Below are 19,696 nucleotides of genomic sequence, written 5' to 3' on the forward strand. Positions count from 1 at the left end.
TTGGGCCCCCCCAAAAAAAGAACTATAAATGATATATTGAAATAAATTGATGACATTTTTCCATCATGAGATTTGTGGGGATTAAATGGAAAATGGAAGGACGATTGCTGAAAAACACAGCACGTGCCGTTGGGCCGGTAAGAGGCCTATTCCTTTAGTTTGGATCCCTTTTAATGTCTTTATAGTTACCGTGGAAACACATTGGATCAGTGCTTCTCCAGTGAGGCCTGGAACAATAGTTGTCGTAAGGGAAATATTCAACCTGGAGATTCATGTATTAGTTTGAACAACAGATGAGATTTAACATATGACCCTTCCAATTACGGCAAATTATACCTCAGCACAGCTGCACCCGCAGACTGAAGGAGAGGCCGTTTTCTGAGGATTCCGAGGATTGGACTTCCTCTGCCAGAGACCAGCAGCCAAAACGTCTCTTAAATGAAAGTACGTTTTCTAGAATGAAAATATTTTTAAAAATAAACATTCATGCGAGGGAAAGACATCTGTTTTAAGAAAAGAAACCGAATCCTGTAATGATTTTATAGAGATCACAACAAGGACACTTTTACAACTGGCATAACCCCATCTGTTCACGTTCGTGGAGATTGTCTCAATTTTTGGACCGGAGAATGGAGAGGGGGTGAGTACAAATATAGATTTTGTAAATTTTTTTAAGAAAGCATCTCATGGGCTTCCATTGTTGAACCCTCATTCTGGGAATGGTAGTTGTCTGGTCATATGCTGACCCTGTTGCTTTAAAGCCCAAGGGATTATGATTAAGGTCTCACTCACACAGGGTGTATTGCCCCATACAGCATGAGGGGCCAGTTGTTGATGCGCCTGGAGTTGCAGGAAGAAGCATGCAGGCAGCTCATTTAACTCTATGGAGATGCAAGAGCTGTGCACCGTCATGCTGCTTGCTGCAGCACCAGGTTTTGACAGCTGAACGCAGATGGTGTATCGTCTCGGATGCAGAAATGATAGATTCAGATGACTATGCCATCTATGTGGGGCTGTCAAAACTCAGCACGTGAAGGCACACAGCTCCTGCGTCTCCAAAAAGTTAAAGGAGCTGCCTGCACGCTTCATCCTGTAGATCCCGGCGCATCAACAACTGGCCCTTCTGGTCTTGCGTTTATTTGTGTTGAAAAAAAGAGCATGCTCTACTTTCTTTTAGCAATACATGCACGCAGTGCAACGCAACGTGCACAAATGCGTGCCAACGCGCACAAATGCAATGCTACATGGAAAAAAAAAAGTTGCTATAGAAACATAAAAAAAGCTAAATGGAAAAAAAAACAAAAAATGCATCGCAGCATAGCGCAACCCAGCTTAAACTTAGCACATTGCAATGCACCATACTGCATCGCATGCACTATGCTGTGAAAGGACCCTTAGAGTAATACTATAGGGAAGAATCGATACATAAGAACGGATACTGAGAATTACACCCAGCATACAGGACAAGAGATGTGGTACTGTGCAGGGTCCATACATACAGAATAAGAACAGATACTGAGAATTACACCCAGCATACAGGACAAGAGATGTGGTACTGTGCAGGGTCCATACATACAGAATAGGAACCTATAATGAGAATTACACCCAGCTTACAGAACAAGAAAAGTGCTACTGTGCAGAGCCCATATATACAGAATAAGAACAGATACTGAAAATTACACCCAGCATACAAAGTAGAAGTTGTGCCACAGAACAGAACCCATACATACAGAATACAGAAAAGGAAGCGATACTGAGAATTACACCCAACAAACAGAAAGTGTAATGTAGTATTGTACTGTGTCATATTTACATACCAGCAAAATATACATTTACTGCATTTCACACATGTGAGCATATCAGGACTCTCTTGCAAGTTACTGGTCACCTGGTAACTATAGAGGGAAGAGGGCCGGGTCCGGTCTTTGGTGAAAGAGAGGAATTATTGGAGATTTGTATACCGTGCAGGGTGATGCGGTGAAAGGAATAAAAAAAAAACACCTGATGACTTTATTTACGATTAAACACCACATTACTTTTTTTTACGATTGACATGGATGGGCTTTATGCACAGAGAGAAAAAAATGTTTCAGATTGTAAACATTTCATACAGCAGCCCCTAATATTTTTCAAAGATTGGGGCTTATAGCAGGATATGGTGCCTGTCTCTGAAAATGTCTTGTTTTGTGGTACATACATTACACTGTTCCTTTGGTTGTTTAAATTCATAAGGGATTGTTCAATAAGTGTATACAGAACATTAGGAAATGTAGGTAATATGCAAACACCACACCAATGGATACATAGTAAACTCTGACTTTAAAGAGGAACTGAACTCTGGAAGCTGTGCCCCAAAAAAGTAAGAGAAAACGGACTAGTCAGTATTACATGTAGTGTCCCTGCAACTGATCTTTCCCCATTATTGACTTACCATGCCTTGTTCTGCACTGTGTCTTTGTGTGGAGGTGGCCATTTTGGTAGAGGCAGGGCTTTGCTTCCTTATGTCAGAGCCTCCAGCAAACAGCAAGCATCACAGTAGTGGCATCACCAAATCTCACTCCACATCTCCTGAAACTAGCAGAGGCAGCAGTGCCTTAGGTCTCACACTGCAGATATACAGCTAGGAGGCTGTAGGCACACTCACATGCCAGGGAGCGCATTGCTATTTTTCAGGAGAAATGCCAGACAAAGGGTATATTTCTCAGTACTGATTAGACACAATTAACACTTCTAGATGTTCCCTATAACATAGCAAATCTTCATCTTTTGAGTTCAGTTGTATTTCAATAGGAGAATAAATACTTTTTATTTGAGATCTGCACTGCTGCCATTATTGGCCGACCTTAGCAGTGGCCCTGAAGTCATGACAGGGTAAGGCACAGCCGTCTTATTACCAGATTGAATATAAAATGGCTGTAGCAGCTGTTTATTACAAAATATCTTTAAAGGAGAACTATGGGGTCAGTGTTTTTCCCCATAGTTCTCCTTAGGGTAACGGGAGGATATATAATTGTAAATTCAAACATTAATTATAAAACAACAATGTATCTGTAACCTAATATTTGGCGTGAGGTCTGCGCAGGCAACACTTACTCAACCACAGAAGATCTCTGCTTACCCCCTTAAAACCACTGGCCCCTAGCCGCAACCCACCGACTCAGGGACAACATGGGAAGTAACAGCAGAGACCTCCTACACCTATTTCTGACAGCTCTCTCTGCTGACCCCGCCTAAGAATAAGACGGACCACGCACCACTGACGCATCCAGACAGGGTCACCCCACCGTTGCTCGCCATGCGCAGACCTGAGCAACGCCACCGATAACCAGCATCTGAAACGACAAGCAAAGCAAAGAAAAACCTGCAGAAAACAAAAAAAAAAAAAAAACGTGAGGGAGGGCGGGAAGTGTACTAACCGTGTGCTGGCTCCCGACTGCCTAGACCACCCCTCCTCCTGCTCTAACCACCCCAGATGCTCCTCCTGGACAACTTGACCCGGCCAATCAAGGTAAGTGACCACCTTAACACACTCCCTTTGACTAACTCAACCCTTTATCTTCCTGATTGCCTGCCCACCCTGTCATGCCGTTCTTTTGCCTATTCTTTTGCCTTTTGCTCCAGGACTTTCTCTTTCGCTCCTGCTAACCTGATGCACAAGTGTGTTTTGAAACTCCTGTTACTGAAAGCACTGAATAAAATAAAAAATATCATAATTTAAAAAACCCAACATTATGAATAGATCACTTTCTCAGCAGCTGAAACCAGTTCCAGGAATATAAATAACATACTCTGGTCATATTGTATAACATAACATCTTTTACATTATGGAATGTACAGAGCATGTTCTGTAAAATAACATTTGGAAACAATTCTGTGTATTGACCTTGATTTTTTTTTTTTTCAGGCACTAGGAAAGTATTATTCTTTTGCCATGAATGTTTAAATAAATGTTAGCATATTATCTAAACTGGCAGTATGGTAAAGGAAAATTCAAAGTGATGTACCATGTCAATTTGTATTGTGCGGAAAGTTAATTCATGCACCTGCTACAGTGAGACATCTTACATTCAGCACAAAATTGTCTGGCTATAAGGCCTTCTTCTGAGTGCATTTAAATGACCTGTTCATGAGAACCTTTCACATCTAGAAATATTATTTGTGCATAAACAGTAGGTTGAAAGATTTTCGTTTTGTCTTTTGTGGGAGATCATCTGAGTCACTGTGGGGGTTAGGCAGCCGAGTGAATAACCAAGCCGAAGTGAAGTGAGTCAAACGCGGTTCGGCTATTCACTTCAGCCTTGTATGACTGATTTCAGCTGTACCTTGGCTAAAATCAGCCGTACATTGGCTCCCTTAGGCTGAGTCGAAGCTCTGGCAGCTCACTTGCTGCCGTTCATCCCTATTCTCATATTCTGCTCGGTACCTCCAAGGTAGTGAGCAGAATAGGAAAACATTTAAATGAATGATAAGAAAAAAAATTTTTGGAAAAATTTCTTACAAAATAGGAAAAAATATATTTTAAAGAAAAGAAAAGAAAAAAACGACGCACGCCGACCCGACCTTACGCAACAAACTCCGACCATATAATGCCAAATCTGACAGATGCCGGCAAAATAAAAACAATTGGGTGGAGCTAGTGGTGACATCACCGCTAGCTCCGCCCAACTGTCCCCAACTGGCCCTGGCGTCATGACCGGCTAGTTGTTATTGTTTAATGACAGATCAACGTCCCCAGGTCATTTGGGGACACTGGTCTGTCATTACAACTGGGTCGGAGCAAGCCGCGAGATAACGGCTGGCTCCACCCGGCTGTTATTTGCATGAAGAAAGGTCGGCCCTTCGGCCAACCTTTCTCCATGGTTCGGCTGTTACTTCAGCTCAGCCGAGCCAAAGTATATGCCTTCGGCTGGGCTGAGCCACTCGGCTGCCTTCGGCTACTGTAAGGGCTATTGTGAACATGACATTTGCATTGCCTTCTGCTTGTCTTTTTGGGCATAACCTCCTCAGTTCCTGTTTTTGGTGGGCTGAACCACCTGCAGATTTTCTCATGTTTTTCTAAGATTATAATAGTGAGATATTCCAAGATGTACCAAGAGTGCCATCCAACACTGAATTCTTCATAATTCAAATTGTGTTACTGAAGAGATGATTTAAGAAATAGTTATGTGATATTCAGGTAATAGATGGTTGTTACAGGTGAGCAAGTGATGAAACCTTCCAACTAGTGATTCATTGGAGTCCATTATTCACTAGGCTAGGTGAATTTTCGATCCACCCAGTGTGTTAATAAACTGTGTAGCGCTCACCCCCCAAGGAGCCGCTAAAATATATCCGGGTACTTCTTGTCCTCAAGCTAGGATGCACCAACCAACAGAATCCACAGCACACCAACACATTTTGTGAAGTTTTGCGAGAAATTTTACTAAATATCAATGCTTCTGATTTACCAATGAAACAGTGATCACATCAACAAGAGAAACAGTGTTATACAGTATGCTCAGTCATTCAATCCCACTGTAACCGTTGCTATCTATCTAGTACCAAACTGTAGATTAATGAGCTTTAACTTAAAACTTACTAAAGTCTCAGTCCCAAGTACCTCCCCAATCTTCTACACTACTGGCCAGTAGTAAAGTCTGGGTTAGCCATTGTTGGGGCCCATACTGTAATGCAGGAATATTGAACAAACACAACCCAGAATGGCCAGTGTCTTCTCACCCACTCCCGGGTCAGTCTTGCAGCTGTAATGTCTGTCAGCGAGAGTTGGACGTCCCCTTTATTCTCTAGCCAACACTCCAGCAGATCTTTGTGGCAGAAGCAACCTCTTAAATACATCCTTGGATCACAAGAAGATGCTGAAAGATGATCTGTAGACACCTCCGGGCTCCCCACGAAATGCTAGGCCTCTATGGATCACTCGCAGATTGGGCACGTCCGTTTGTCCAGGCAGCAATGCCCCCCACAGTGTGTGCTCCACTACACCTTGTAGAAACGATCACCTAGCAGACTCTGGTTGTGGCAGGCCAGGCAGATTCTGCTCTCCAGATGCTCTCTAGGCCAATGGCTTCCCGGCGTCCGCGCTGGCCACACACAGTGACCTGTACACTAGGCTGGTTCCCTCCGGACTGAACGCGTTTAGTCATACCTCCCTTACTCCTCCTGCAGACCGCTCTGACTCCTGGGAAGTGTAGTCTCTACCCTCCCTTACAGCACAGCTCATTCCCAGCTCTGCACTGCAATTCCCACAAGTCACTCTGCGGCACATGTTGGACACTATTTGTTAACTATTTACAGTCAAACATATACTTAACCAGGTAGCACTATAGATAGGGGCTACATTGGTTAAAATGTGGTCCAAATGGTGGAATAAAGGCCTCTCCACGGGCTTCCTCTGTGACTTCCAATGGGTATATTTTTAACGCAGTCAGTTTTGAGTTAAGAATTCCTGTCCTTTGTGTTGTTGGCTGCTTAATAAGGAAGTAATAAAATGTCTTGCTAAGTGCAATCTTAATAAGGAAGTATACTATTTGATGTCACACAGTGCATACTGCTTCCTTATTAGGGCACTGATTTCACTGACAATGGGGAACATCCCTATAACCCCCTGCGGCATTAAAAATGGGAACTCCATTGGATCCCTCCACGTAACCAGAGGTCAGCCAAAGTTCCAGAAGGCCAGATCATGTGAGCAAATCAATTGATTTCCTCATTTCCAAAAGTGATATGCAATTTGAATCTTTAGATCACTTTCAGACACCAGATCATGTGCTCCTGGTGTCCCGGAGTTATAAAGCCTAGTTCACACAGTTATGAAAAGGGTATTTTTGGGGAGCAATCATCAGGCCCGTTAAGTCCATCCAAGTACCAAGGTGGAACCTGTGTACTGAGTTTAATGGATTAGTACATACAGGCACCTAAGAAAAGTGTTTTCTTCTCTTTGCTCTATTAAATGCCAGAATGATCATAGCATTCTTTCTTTAGGCCATTCCTAGCACCACATGCACATTTATTAATATTGTTTCCTTGGTGGCCCTCCACCCGGAGAGAGTTGGTGAGATGGAATGTGGCCTGAAAGTGAAGAACTGCTGGATCCACTTTGATATTCAAGTCCATGTGTATATAGCTTAAGAAACCTATCATCAACATAAACCTATAAAGTATGTCCATTTGGATATACTTAGCCATTAAAGCCCATCTCCATTTGTTATTGACGTCCTACTCATTTTGTATGCATAGTACCATGACAACACAAAAGGTACAGTGCTGTGAAAAAGTTTTAAGCACTTGTGGAAAAAATGCTGTAAAGTGAAGAAGCTTTCAAAAATAATGAAACTAATATTTTTTTATTTATCAATGAACAACCTACAAAGTGTATAAACAGCAAAAACTTGTATCAAAAGAGTGCTTGGTGTGTACACCCTTTGCCTTTAAAACAGCATCACTTTTCCCAGTACACTTGCACATAACTAAGGATTTTGCAGGCATGGTTAAACAATTATACTAAACAGGTGATAATGATCAATGAGATCATGTAGGTTAAAATACAATCATGCTCTACGGCCACGTTTATGGTTTCTGCAGACAGTTCAATGTGAAAAAACAAGACACAGGGTGGTCTGCCTCAACAAGCTCTCTCACAGGCAGACATTTTTAAGGAAGACAGGTGTTTCCAGATGTGCTGCCCAAGCTCTTCTGCAGACGAAAAGAAGAAACAGGCAATGTTAAGGACTGAAAACACAGAGGTTGACCAAGAAAACCTAGTGCAGCAGATGAAGGATGCATAATGCTGATTTCCCTTCATATTCATAAGATGCCAAGGGTCACCCTCAGCTTAGACTTGGCAGATACCAGTAAGACCTTGGTACACCCATCAAGTCTGGAAAAAAGTCTTCATGGAAGACTTGCAGCTAAAAAGCCATGCCTCTGATTTAAAAAAAGTGAAAGTGACTCCCTTATGCATAAAAAGCAGATGCTCTGAACTGATGAGTCCAACTTTAAAATATTTGGCTGTAACAAGCAAGTTTGTTTGCTGAAGGCCCGCAGAGTGGTACCAGGATGAGTGTCTGCAGACAACTGTGAAGTATTGTGGAGGTACCTTGCAGGCTCGGTGCTACAATTCTGCACATGCAGGTTGGGATTTGCCCAAAATTAATGTTTTCCTTAATGCTAAAGAGTTCAGGCAGATACTTATCCATCGTACAATTACACCAGGAGCTGTCTGATCAGTCCCAAATTCATTTTGCAGCAGAACAATGACCAAACGTACAGCCAAAATCATAAAGACCTATCTTCAGTAAAAAGAAGAACAAGGAGTGCTGGAAGAGATGGTATTGGCCATAGAGCCCTGATCTCACCATCACTGAATCTGTCTAGGATTATATGAAGAGGCAGAAGCAACTGAGACAGCCTAACTTCACATAACAGTGGCTAGTTTTTCTAGATGTTTGGAACAACCTAAATGCCGAGTACCTTAAAAAAAAACGGTGCACGTTTACCTTCAAGAATATATGCTGTTTTAGAAGAAAAGGGTTGAATTCTTTTTTTCTGTTTGTGCATTTTATAGGTTGTTAATTGGTAAATAAAAAAAATATGAATTACATTTTTTTAAAAGTACTGTATCTGAACTGTCCAGCATTTTTTCACAAGTGCCTAACAGTTTTGCATAGTACTGCAGCCTTCACAGAGCTTCTACTCTTGCATAAAGCATGCCATCTGCTGGATGCAAGTGGTAAACATGAAATATTTGATATTTATTGAATGAATAAATTGTTGGCATTATATAAATACCTATATTAAATAAATAAAAAAGCAGCCCTTTTCCCTCCAGTAAGCAGACAACAGTAAAAACCTGAGAAAGATAGAAAACCTTCCTAATACTATCTAAGCACCCATTCACACCTGAGTGATTTGTTTCCAAAAGTGTGACAATGTTCAACATAAAGATTCCCATTATTTTCAATAGTCAGGGCCAGATTAAGAGCATCATCGGCCTGGTGTTGTCAGATGGGAAGCAGCAGATTAGGCAGCCGCTCACTCCTCTGGTGCCTCGCGAGGCCCCAGCAATTGCCCGCCTAATATGCCTGATAAGAGAGCCGCCGGTGTTCTATCATTTTTCTGGACTGCGTCACTTTTGGCGCCTGATTGTGTTCAACGGCCGGTCCGGATTTCCATGGGGCATACCAAGGCGATCTTGGCTGGACGGGTCTATTAAAAAATTGTAGCGCTTACCCATGAAGGAGCCGCTGGATAGATTGGTCCCTACTAGCCTGTCTAGGGTTTACTGTTGTATTTCTGTGCCAAAAGCATTTACTGACCCTGCATTAGTGACTGATAAAACCGATGTCCACACAGAAGATATGATGCTGATTAACTTTTATTGAGGAACTGGGAGAGAGAGCGTTAGGGCACAGGACACCCAGGATTTAGAAGACTTGAAAAAAGATAGGACGAAGTACTTGTAGCCTTCACAGATACAGGACCTTTACGCCGACTGTGGCAAACTGTATCTTGAGCTCCTGGCTGAGTAGTACTTGATGTAATAACTAGCAATCCATTTCATCAGAAATCTTCATGCTTTAGTAGAGGATCAACTTCTCAGGCTCCCTGCACCTGTAGAAGTTACTATTTATCAGCTCCATCCTCAGTAATAGCACATGGCTTCCCTTCCTAGGCAGCATGCCTACAAGGGTCAGACAATCCACAGCATCCTCCCCCCAGGCTGGAGGCCAAGGGGAGAAAAAGAGCCTCATATGGTCAGCCCCGAATATTTATGTCCTCCCCCAGCATGCACTGTTGGTCTTGAACCTCTTAGTGATTGGCTAGGGAGACACACATATTCATAACACACAATCATTGGTTGTTCTGCTCTAATACAAGGTCACACCCAGCATTTACAAACAATAACAGAGTGCTGAGGAGAAACCAAATGAGCACAGACTATCGATCAGCATCAGACTGATTACAACCTGACAAAAACTAAATTTAACGAAGCACTCCTGCTTACAGTGTGCTACACCAGTAAGCCACGCATGGTAATATGACCTGCAAGAATGAATAAAAGGATTTCATTTTTAATAAAACTTGGAGTGCTGGTGACCATTTTTTCTGTTTTGCAAGTATTTGGCGGCGCCATCCACAGCCACTTCAGCACCCCCCCACATTATATGGGGCTTCTCGGTCAGGAGTGCGGTGGGACTCTCTATTTGCCTCTAACCAGTACAAACCGGGATCAGACTGACTACAGTCTGGGAGCCCTACATGCAAATAGCCACTCATGCTTATGACAGGGTGGTTACAAAATACATAAAAAATGCTTAAAAAATGCACAAAAAAATAATTAAACCGCTTACATAAGCTCATGCTTCAGTGTAAATAAAAGTTTTTGATATAAATTTAAGTTTTTGATATAAATTTTAAAATAAAAGTTTTTGATATAAATTTTTTGATACACTTTAAATTGCAGATTATATTTACATATTTTTCTAAAACACATACATTTTAGGTGTCATTTAGGTATACCTTAAGCAACTGCCTTTTTCTGTCCATGTCCCCCCCTTAGTCTGTAAACATTAAAACGATCCCATAGCTTGAACATTATTAGGAATGCTCAGTGATATGTTTCACTCTGTCAACACCGGGGCTTTTTATGTGTACAAATCACATCAAATAATGTCACAAAATAATTAGCGCAGACACAAAGCCAGTTACCACCTTTTCCCCTGTATATTTCCAAGACACACAAACAGTTTGCAGGTTTTAAAATATGGGTGAAAGAATTACAAGTAATCAGATCTGGAGAGGGTCAACAGTGCAAACTTTTTAAGACTAATGTTTATTTAGAAAGGTGAGTGATGTCTGTTGCTTTTCTTGTGTCCCTGTGCCAAAATCCTAATGACTTTACCAGACTAAGCAAAAAGCAGTACAGAAAAAAAAAAAAAGAGTAGGTCGGGGGACCACCAGAGAAAATTGGAATGCTTAAACTTCACAAACAATATCTTACATTGCAGAAAATCAATACCAGGTTCATATATATAGGAGGGCTATAAATATCAATTGCCCTTATAGATGAACAGCAGAACACATTGCTTAAAGCTAAAGTATATTTTAGCCTGAAGCAAAAATAATTATGAAGACAAATAAACAAGGAAATGAAAACAAATAAATAAAATATAATCTGTGAATTATTTTAGGCACATTAAAAAATATATTTAGCAAGTATACATATTGCATATAGTATATATAAAACTATATTGAATTAAATATAAAATCAGGATGTATCAGCCCACTCTGGTCACTATATGAAATATAATTTGTAAATAGATGTTTACTTTAGCTTTGTAGAATTATAGACGCGATCTAGGAAGTCATCTCTTTGATTCAGAAAATGCTGTCCCCATTGAGATTTCCCTTTCACTTCCTGTCCCATAGACACGACAGGAAGATGAAATCTCTCCAAAATAGGTGAAACCCCCTCTTGTGACCAGATCTATCCCCTGTATTCCTGTTCTGGTTACAAAATGATAAAACAAAATTGATTTTCCTATCACTTTGAGTCCCAGTGCTAATGGCCACCAGAACATTAGAGAAAGCAACACGACCTAACAAGGACACAGGCTGTAGCTTTCTAATTTTTTAATACTTTATCCAAATCTAATAAATACATTGGCTTTGGATACACCGTAACAAAAGAGACATAAAAAAGTGATTTGTACGATCTTTACTTTTTATATTAAAGATTGCATTGCATTTTTTTTAAAGCCCACCTTCAAGAAACATTTTTTTTTTATTGCATTGCAATTGTTAAAGATTTTCTTGTTGTGTTGCCATATGCAACAAAATAAAGTATTTTTTTAAGTATTACTATTTTTAGATGTATTCATTGGTTTGTTCTTTAATTTTCACTAAAACTTTAATCTATTTATTTGGCTTAAAGCATATCTAAACCCAAGAACAAAATTGTAATATATTGCAGCTTACCTGTCCTTGGATGTTGTAGCTGCATTAGTTTTTTTTTTTACAGGATCTTTTTTCCTTCTTGTGCACCTAGTGATTGTACCAGTAACACACTTCTTCTCCTAGAGTTGTTACACTAGGACAGGACTAAATGCTATTCCCCCTCTCCTCTTCTTCATAACATAGGGGTAACATTCTATGGCCTTTAGAGATACTGTAGCTGGGAACAATATAACTGTTAAAGTGACACATGAGTTAAACCTTAAGGGTTGGTGCACACCTAGCTGATTTATCGCACGGTTTGAGTCGCGTGATATAGCCCAAAGCACAGATTCGCATTGAAGTCAATGGAGGCTGTTTACACCTTTGCATTTTGTCGCACGGACGAAATTGCCTGTCGCACGAAAAGGTGTCGTGCCGTTTGGGTCCCATAGACATCTCTATGCATTGAAAAACGCGTGACAACCGCGTGGTTTACAATGAACAATCGCACGATCGAAAACGCGCATCAACCATGCAAAAACAGCTCAGCACCTGAATTGCCTAGGTGTGAACCTAGCCTAAAAATGCTGTGATGGACTACAATCTCAGGTTTAGTTTACTAAATTGTATTGAAATTCTTTCAGAATCAAGTTATTTTTACTTATTAAACCGTGACAATAAATTACATTTAAAAAAAACCTCTTTTGCAATATATTAGCCTCTTGAAAGGGTTGCAGGGACAGATTACATTTGTATTTTAGAAAATGCTAATGTCTGCCTAATAAAATAAAAGCTGGTGGTACTTTTTCTGGCAGAGAAAAGTAAATATTTAAAGGTATGCTTACAAGATAATTGATTGCCCTTTTTGTCTGATGTAATGGGGTTTAAAAGGTGGAATTAATGTGTTTGCTTAACTGGCAACCTCATCAGAAAATTCAAGAAGCTTCAGTTGTTTCCAACAAAAGATCCACATGGAAAATCAATTGCAAATAGCAGGCTTGTATGAGACCCCTCACACTTTTTGTTGAGTTATTGAACAAGAAAGATGTGAATGAATTTCAGATTTACAGAGGTGATTCATTTATTATCATTCTCTCAGGCTCGTTACAAGCCACACAGTTTCTTTTACTGCTTCCAAATATCAAGAAAAAATATATATATATCACTTTCAGTTTGTTTTCCCAGTTTCCAAGGCTGAACTGCACTCTGACCAATATGATGTGTTAATAATATTAAAATATACAAATACAAAATATATATAGCATATCCGATCATGAAAAAAGTTATTTTAAATACATTTCAAACTCATAAAATATATACTTTTGATTACAAACACATACGTTTTATTGTAGCTAATAAAGGTTTTATTAGATCTGGAAAATAAATCTTTATCCAGTTTCACAGTGTTTTTTTTCTTTTGTACAATTCACACGGATGTTATATTGATTCGTGTTTCAGGGCAGTAAGAACTTGACTGAATTCTTTTATCACATTTTGGGGGTTGAGAAACAAAGCACAGGCATAATAAAAATTAGATTTTATTTATATTTCTAAGGATCATATTTTACTTAATTAAAAATTAATATGCTTATGGCATGATGTGCTAAATGATATACTATATGTGGTACATCTGTCTAGAAAAATTTACTAATGTGTAACACTATTAGGCTGGGAGCAAATTTTATATTCTTGATATATAGGGGCTGATTTAATAAAGGCAAAAAGACTGTTCAATGTACATTGCAGGAAAATGTTCCCTTAGCTTGGTAAATGTGGTAAAATGTCACTTTGCAAAGAATACCCAATTGGGTGCAAGGAACATAAAAAACACTATCTTTACGTGCACATCATTGGATGATGGAAGTCAGCAAAGCCTCACTTCATTCACTGAGCTAAGGGGAAAACGTCCCCTGCAAAGTGCAAATTCAAGTGCAAAGTGAACAGCCTGTTTCCATGTAGTCAACCACCCCAATAGTTTTGTTACCAAGGAAGAAAAACAACTTCCCGTGGTAGTTTGTTTCCAAAGTATCTTTTTGACGTATGAAACAACAGGGAGAAGATGCTTTTCTTGCAGCCTCTTTTCTTTGTTCAGGAAGTTCAACAGTTGAACACACATTCAATAGTTTAGCATAACATACAGGATTTAGATACGTTCCACAATTGAGTACAACCTGAGAGTGTGTCCCTTAAACTCTGAGTTTCCATAACTTCTAATTTTCAGAAATGTCTGACCACAGTTTCCTTTTCCTTATAACCTGAGAGTTTTCGGCTACCCCATGGGGGTAACCACAGAAAATGAACAGAATCTCTTTTTCAAATCAAGAGCCGAGCAGTCAGGCCTCTATGGACAGGATACTGGTATGCTCTCGTGGCAGAATTTCGATTCCTAATCTGTTCCCAGACTTGGGCTGAATAAGCATTTTCGGCACCAATCTTTCCCTGTCCAAGACAGCACACTATCTTGGCCTATACCCCAATTCAAGGGCCCCATAATGACGCAGATCAAGCTCTTTAAAGTGCATCAATGACCACAAAAAAATGGCAGGTGAAATCTTGCGGGAGCTCCTTGTCCAATGAGATCACAAGCATTCCCAAGATGGTGCCAAGAGCCCCTAACAGAGGACAGTGCCAGTGTCACATTTGTGATCACCCGACTAGTCTATTAAAGCTACAGAAAGGAAAAAACAAAACAACTAGTGGTACAAGTTTATAGAATTCCTCTATGCTTTTAAAAGGAAGGGTACCTAAAATAAGATAGCGCCTGAACCCTTCTACAGTTTCACCATAGCAAGTTTGGAGTGTAAAAAGGTGTATGTATAGGCAAAATAATAAATACATATTAATTTAATCTCCAGTCCATGCACACTTGCCCATGTTTTGTCTATTTTACAACCCTGCAGGCGCAGAAACATATCTGTTAATCTTGCCAGAAGTCCTGTAAGCTCCTACTTTCTGTTCCTCAATGAGCCCCCAATTAGCTCAATGAATCTCTGGAAGGATCAACAGGTATTATTCTGTACTTGGGCTGTTTTTAAAGAGATAAAACATGGGGAAATGCACATATATTACAGAGATGTACCAAATATGTCTTTATAATTTTATACCCAGACATACATTTTAACACAAGTTCACCATGCTAATAGAAAACTTCAGAGACTGAGTTGCCCCCCCTGTTGGCACTGGTTATGCAGATGTTGTAGAAAATAAACTTTTTTTGTTATCCCAAATTCGGCTGAGGAAATTATTTCCATCTTAAAATTCGTGCCTGCATAAGAATTTGCCCTTTTTGCTGAGCACCCTTAATAAACTCTGCTGCAACCAGTTGCCTTCAGAAACCACATAGTTAGCTGAAAGGTGTCCATCTGTGTGCAAGAGATTGTAGAAAAATACATTTTTCGTTATCCCGAATCCAGTTATTCAGCTGAGGAGATTATTTTCATGTGAAAACTCTAGACTGTATAAGTATTCACCCTCTTTGCTGCCCACCCCTAAATAAGCTCTGCTGTAACCAGTTACCTTCAGAAACCACATAATTAGCTGAAAGGTGTCCACCTGTGTGCAATTAAAGTGTTGCATGATCTCAAAATAAATACACCTGTTTCTGGAAAATTCCAGAATGAAACAAAAAAGAATCATGAACTGTCAAAACAAGCCTAGGATACATTCTGGAGGAGAATTAATCAAGTTTGAGGTATAAAACATATTTTAAATTTAAATATTCCCCAAACCCCATTTAGATTAGTTATTACAGCCACATAACCACAACTCTGCCTAGAGAAGGTCACTGACCAAAACTCTTTGATAAGGAAAGAAGGCTAAGCCAGGCTTTATGGAAGAGTGAGCAGAAGATACCAATTAAAAAGCTATATTAAATTCTATTTGGAGCCTATAGAACAACACATGGGAGATGGCTAACATAGAAAGAAAATCTGCCTTCATGAGACCCAAAACCAAATCACTGTAGTAGTAGTAGTGTGATGTTTTGTGTGGATTCTGTTAATCAGCACGGAATGGGAAACTGGTCCGGATTGAGAACAAGTTTCATGGAGGATGTCTTAGCAGAAAGCTTGTCCTAATCTACAAGAGACCTGATACTGGTACAGAGATTCATCTTCCACCAAGACAATGGCCCTACACACAGTCAAAGCCACATTGTAGTTCAATACCAAGAACCTGAATATCTTAGAATGGTTAAGTCAAATCCAAGACCTCAATCTTACTGGGAATCTTGGGCAAGGCTCCCTCAGAAAGTGAGTATGGAGGAGGCAGCACACATATGCAATCAACAAATGCTTGTTTTCACAAAATTGTATCCAAAGTCCAAAATGTTTTTGTGTGTGTTTTGGATAGAATAGGAAAGTGTCAGATTTGTATTGCTCTCTGTGCACCATCACTTCCTTTCCTGTTGACCACCACACACAGAAGATTCACTCTCTCATTTTGTCCTGGTGACCTGACTTTGGACAGAAAGTGATGGGAAATTCACAATTGTACAGCTGACACCACAATGTGAGGTGAGGAGTAAGGATGAGCTTTGGTTTCAGTTTGACCATAAGATCGACACAAACACAAGTTCGTAGTTTGAGAAATTGGCGAACTAATTCAGCCATTCATGTCTATAGCACCCAATTTCCCATCAATGCACTTCATGTCCACTGTGCTCTCAGGTGGCTTACAAGGGCTGATGTTGGGCATTTGCTATGTCTGTCTTGAAGGGGGCATACAATGTTTAGGGATAGATCACAGACTTTTTGCAGGGACACCTAGGTCCTACTGCTGCTGCTATTGATGCCTGAAAACAGCAATTTATATTTACACTGAGTCGCAGACACTTTTACCTTGCGTTGCACAGTCCTGTAGATGATTTGGGAGAGATAACAGAGTGTTTACACATATTTTGTGGGCTTGGTTCATAAAATTTGCACTAATGTGATATAATTTTAGTTAGCAGACTTTGTTAATGATATCTTTTGGTAACTATGTGGGGGTGCTCTAATTACCTAAATGCATGTTTTTCTAATGTATTACTATTTAGCCCCACCAAAATAAAAATGGATTTATCCACATTTGTTACCAGATTATAGCCCTATCTATCTCCTAAAAAGATATGTATAATATGTTAGGGTACGCTACAAAATTTGAAATATATAATCTGCAGAAGACATTGTCTAAATTAATAAAGGGCTCAAAGGAATTTAGAGAGAAAAAGGCCTGGGGACTTGTGTGGTTTAAAGCATTCCCTAAACATGTAATTGAAAGGATTGGCATTTTTACATGTTGCATAAAAAGGCTAACCTCTCCCTGTTGAACAGTATTTTTTTTTAAAAAGTACATATTTTTTATATTGGTACATGTCCCCAATGTCAGTGGCTAGATCTCCATATCCTTTGCTTGACAATTTATTGCCTATTAGCCTTAAAAAGGGCCAGAACTCATTTGCCAGATTTGCTTCCCATAGACCTCAGTGCGGTTCAGATTGAAGTTTGCAATTTTTGAAATATAAAATGACTTTGATGAATGGTTTACGAACCAAACCCGAGAACATTTCTCTTCTCTAGCGAGCAGGAATTATCCAGCGGGTATTTGCTTGTGAGGAAATTTCCCCTTAGTTTGAAGAGATTTTTCTCTTCCTGTTTTTCCGGTGAGTCAGGAAAGGGACAAAAAATTTCCCTGAGACAAAGACAGCAAACAAATGTGAAAACATTTACAAGGTATTTTAATACTCCCTGTTATGGCCACAAAAATAATTAAAAAAAGAGACATTTGGCTTGAGATAACTTTACTTTATTTACTTTAGTTTAGATTTTTTGTGTTACAATAAAAAAAAAATGTATTTCCTGAATAGAATCACTATTAGGATTCTCCGGGCTTTTAAAAGAGCATTTAATACAATTACTGCATCTACTTACAGGGAAATGGTATTAAAAGTTCACCATGGGGCCTATGTCTCTCCATATAGGTCCTATTATATGGGCACTAGTAGTTCTTCCAAATGTTTGAAATGTGACCAAGTGGACTAATATCACGCTTTTTGGGGTTGCCCCAAGATAAAGATGTTTTAGAATGGTAATACCCAATATGTCCAGCAAAGATTGGTGAACTATTTTCCTTTATCTGCATCATGGGAAACTTTTGGCATTCTGGATTTGCATGGAGTTAGAAATACTGCGGGATGCGGGAAATTACTGTCTATCATATTGTTGTCGAGGAAGAAAATGATTTTACATCAATGGATACATTCTGAACCACCTTTGGTAACTTTTTTTTTAGTGAGTTGATATTTGTATTTCAAATTTAAATTTGGACATCCAGATGCATCCAAATGCGAACAAATTAGAATGGTCCTTTGATGAAGATTCGGATTCATCCAAATTTATTTCAAAAGGAAACAAAATTGGACATGTTACTGTTCTCTGGCCAATCAATTGGGTTTTTTGGGGGTTGCATTACAGACACGGTAATCTTGTGAAATGAAAATTCGGAGAGATCCTAAATCCGAAAAGAAACAAATTAAATTTAAGATCCAAAAGATGGAAAACGAAAGAAATAAAAAGTGATCCGAAACAAAATGAAACAACGTTTTTATGGGGGGTTACATGTCTAGTGAACGGCCTATTTGCCCGAAGTAAATCAACCCCAATGAATGAGCCATTTTTTATATTGTAAAGCTTGGAATATAGGTGTATGTCCTGTTGTATATTTTAAATATTATGTTTTATTATTTACATTTTCTTCAAACTCAATAAAAAAATATATTGAAGTCAAAAATATTTTGTACCTTCAATGTTTTAAATTTTATTTGTAAATGAATGTGTAAATCAAATTGCAAAATCCCAACTAGTAGCAAAATACTGTACAGTAACACTACAAAATGTGAAAAAATAAAAGTGAATACTTATGCAAAGCGCTCTCTCTTCTTTCTCTCTCCCCCCTCTATCTCCCCCTTCCCTCTCCCCCTTCCCTCTCTTCTTGATCATTTTTTTGTTATATTTTTTTCTTCACATTCTCCATTGTCTTCAATTTTAGAGTTTATAACGCTTGGTTCTCAAGGACAGGCAAAAACAGCTCTGTTTCCTTCTGTTTCCCTTAACACCTAATATATAACACACTCCAACTTACATTTTGAAATTCTTGAGTCTGTTGGATTCCTTGTGGGAGATGCATGCAATACCGATAGCTATTTCATGTAAACATGGAAAGCGGCATACACTTTCACTGAAAGACATGTATCACATCTAAGATCTCTGTGTGGCATAACAATTATCCTGAAATCAAACACATTAGCAATGTTACTGAGTGATCTTGCCACCAGTCATTCCATTTATTGTTGTATATTTCAATCTCTTGCTCCTTGACATATGTAAACAAATCTGCTGCAAAACAGATAAACTCGATGTAGAAAAGGGCTCAGTCTCCCAAGTGTAATGTCCCCAGAGGGCTGGTCTTGACATTCTGTATTGTTTATATCACTTACAAAAGATAAATATTTGGGTGTGAGGCAGGAGTGCGTGTGCAATGGCAGCGGAGGCAGTGGGGGTCACTCTCCATAGCCTGATTCCGTAAAATAGAATTAAATGGCCCTGTACTTCTCGACAACAATAATCAGCTCTGTAGGATAAAAAGAAACCTACAAAATGTTGTAACCAGCTGTAACGACGGTGACCTACCTGCTAAATGCCCTTTTCTTGTTTGTTTGTTGTCTGAGATCCTCGGGTCCAACCATGTGCCCACGCAGCATTGTTTTTTCAACCTTGAAGAAACC

Source organism: Nanorana parkeri, unplaced genomic scaffold (assembly GCF_000935625.1).
Source record: "Nanorana parkeri isolate BGI_ZX_2015 unplaced genomic scaffold, ASM93562v1 scaffold106, whole genome shotgun sequence".
NCBI classification, from domain to species: domain Eukaryota; kingdom Metazoa; phylum Chordata; class Amphibia; order Anura; family Dicroglossidae; genus Nanorana; species Nanorana parkeri.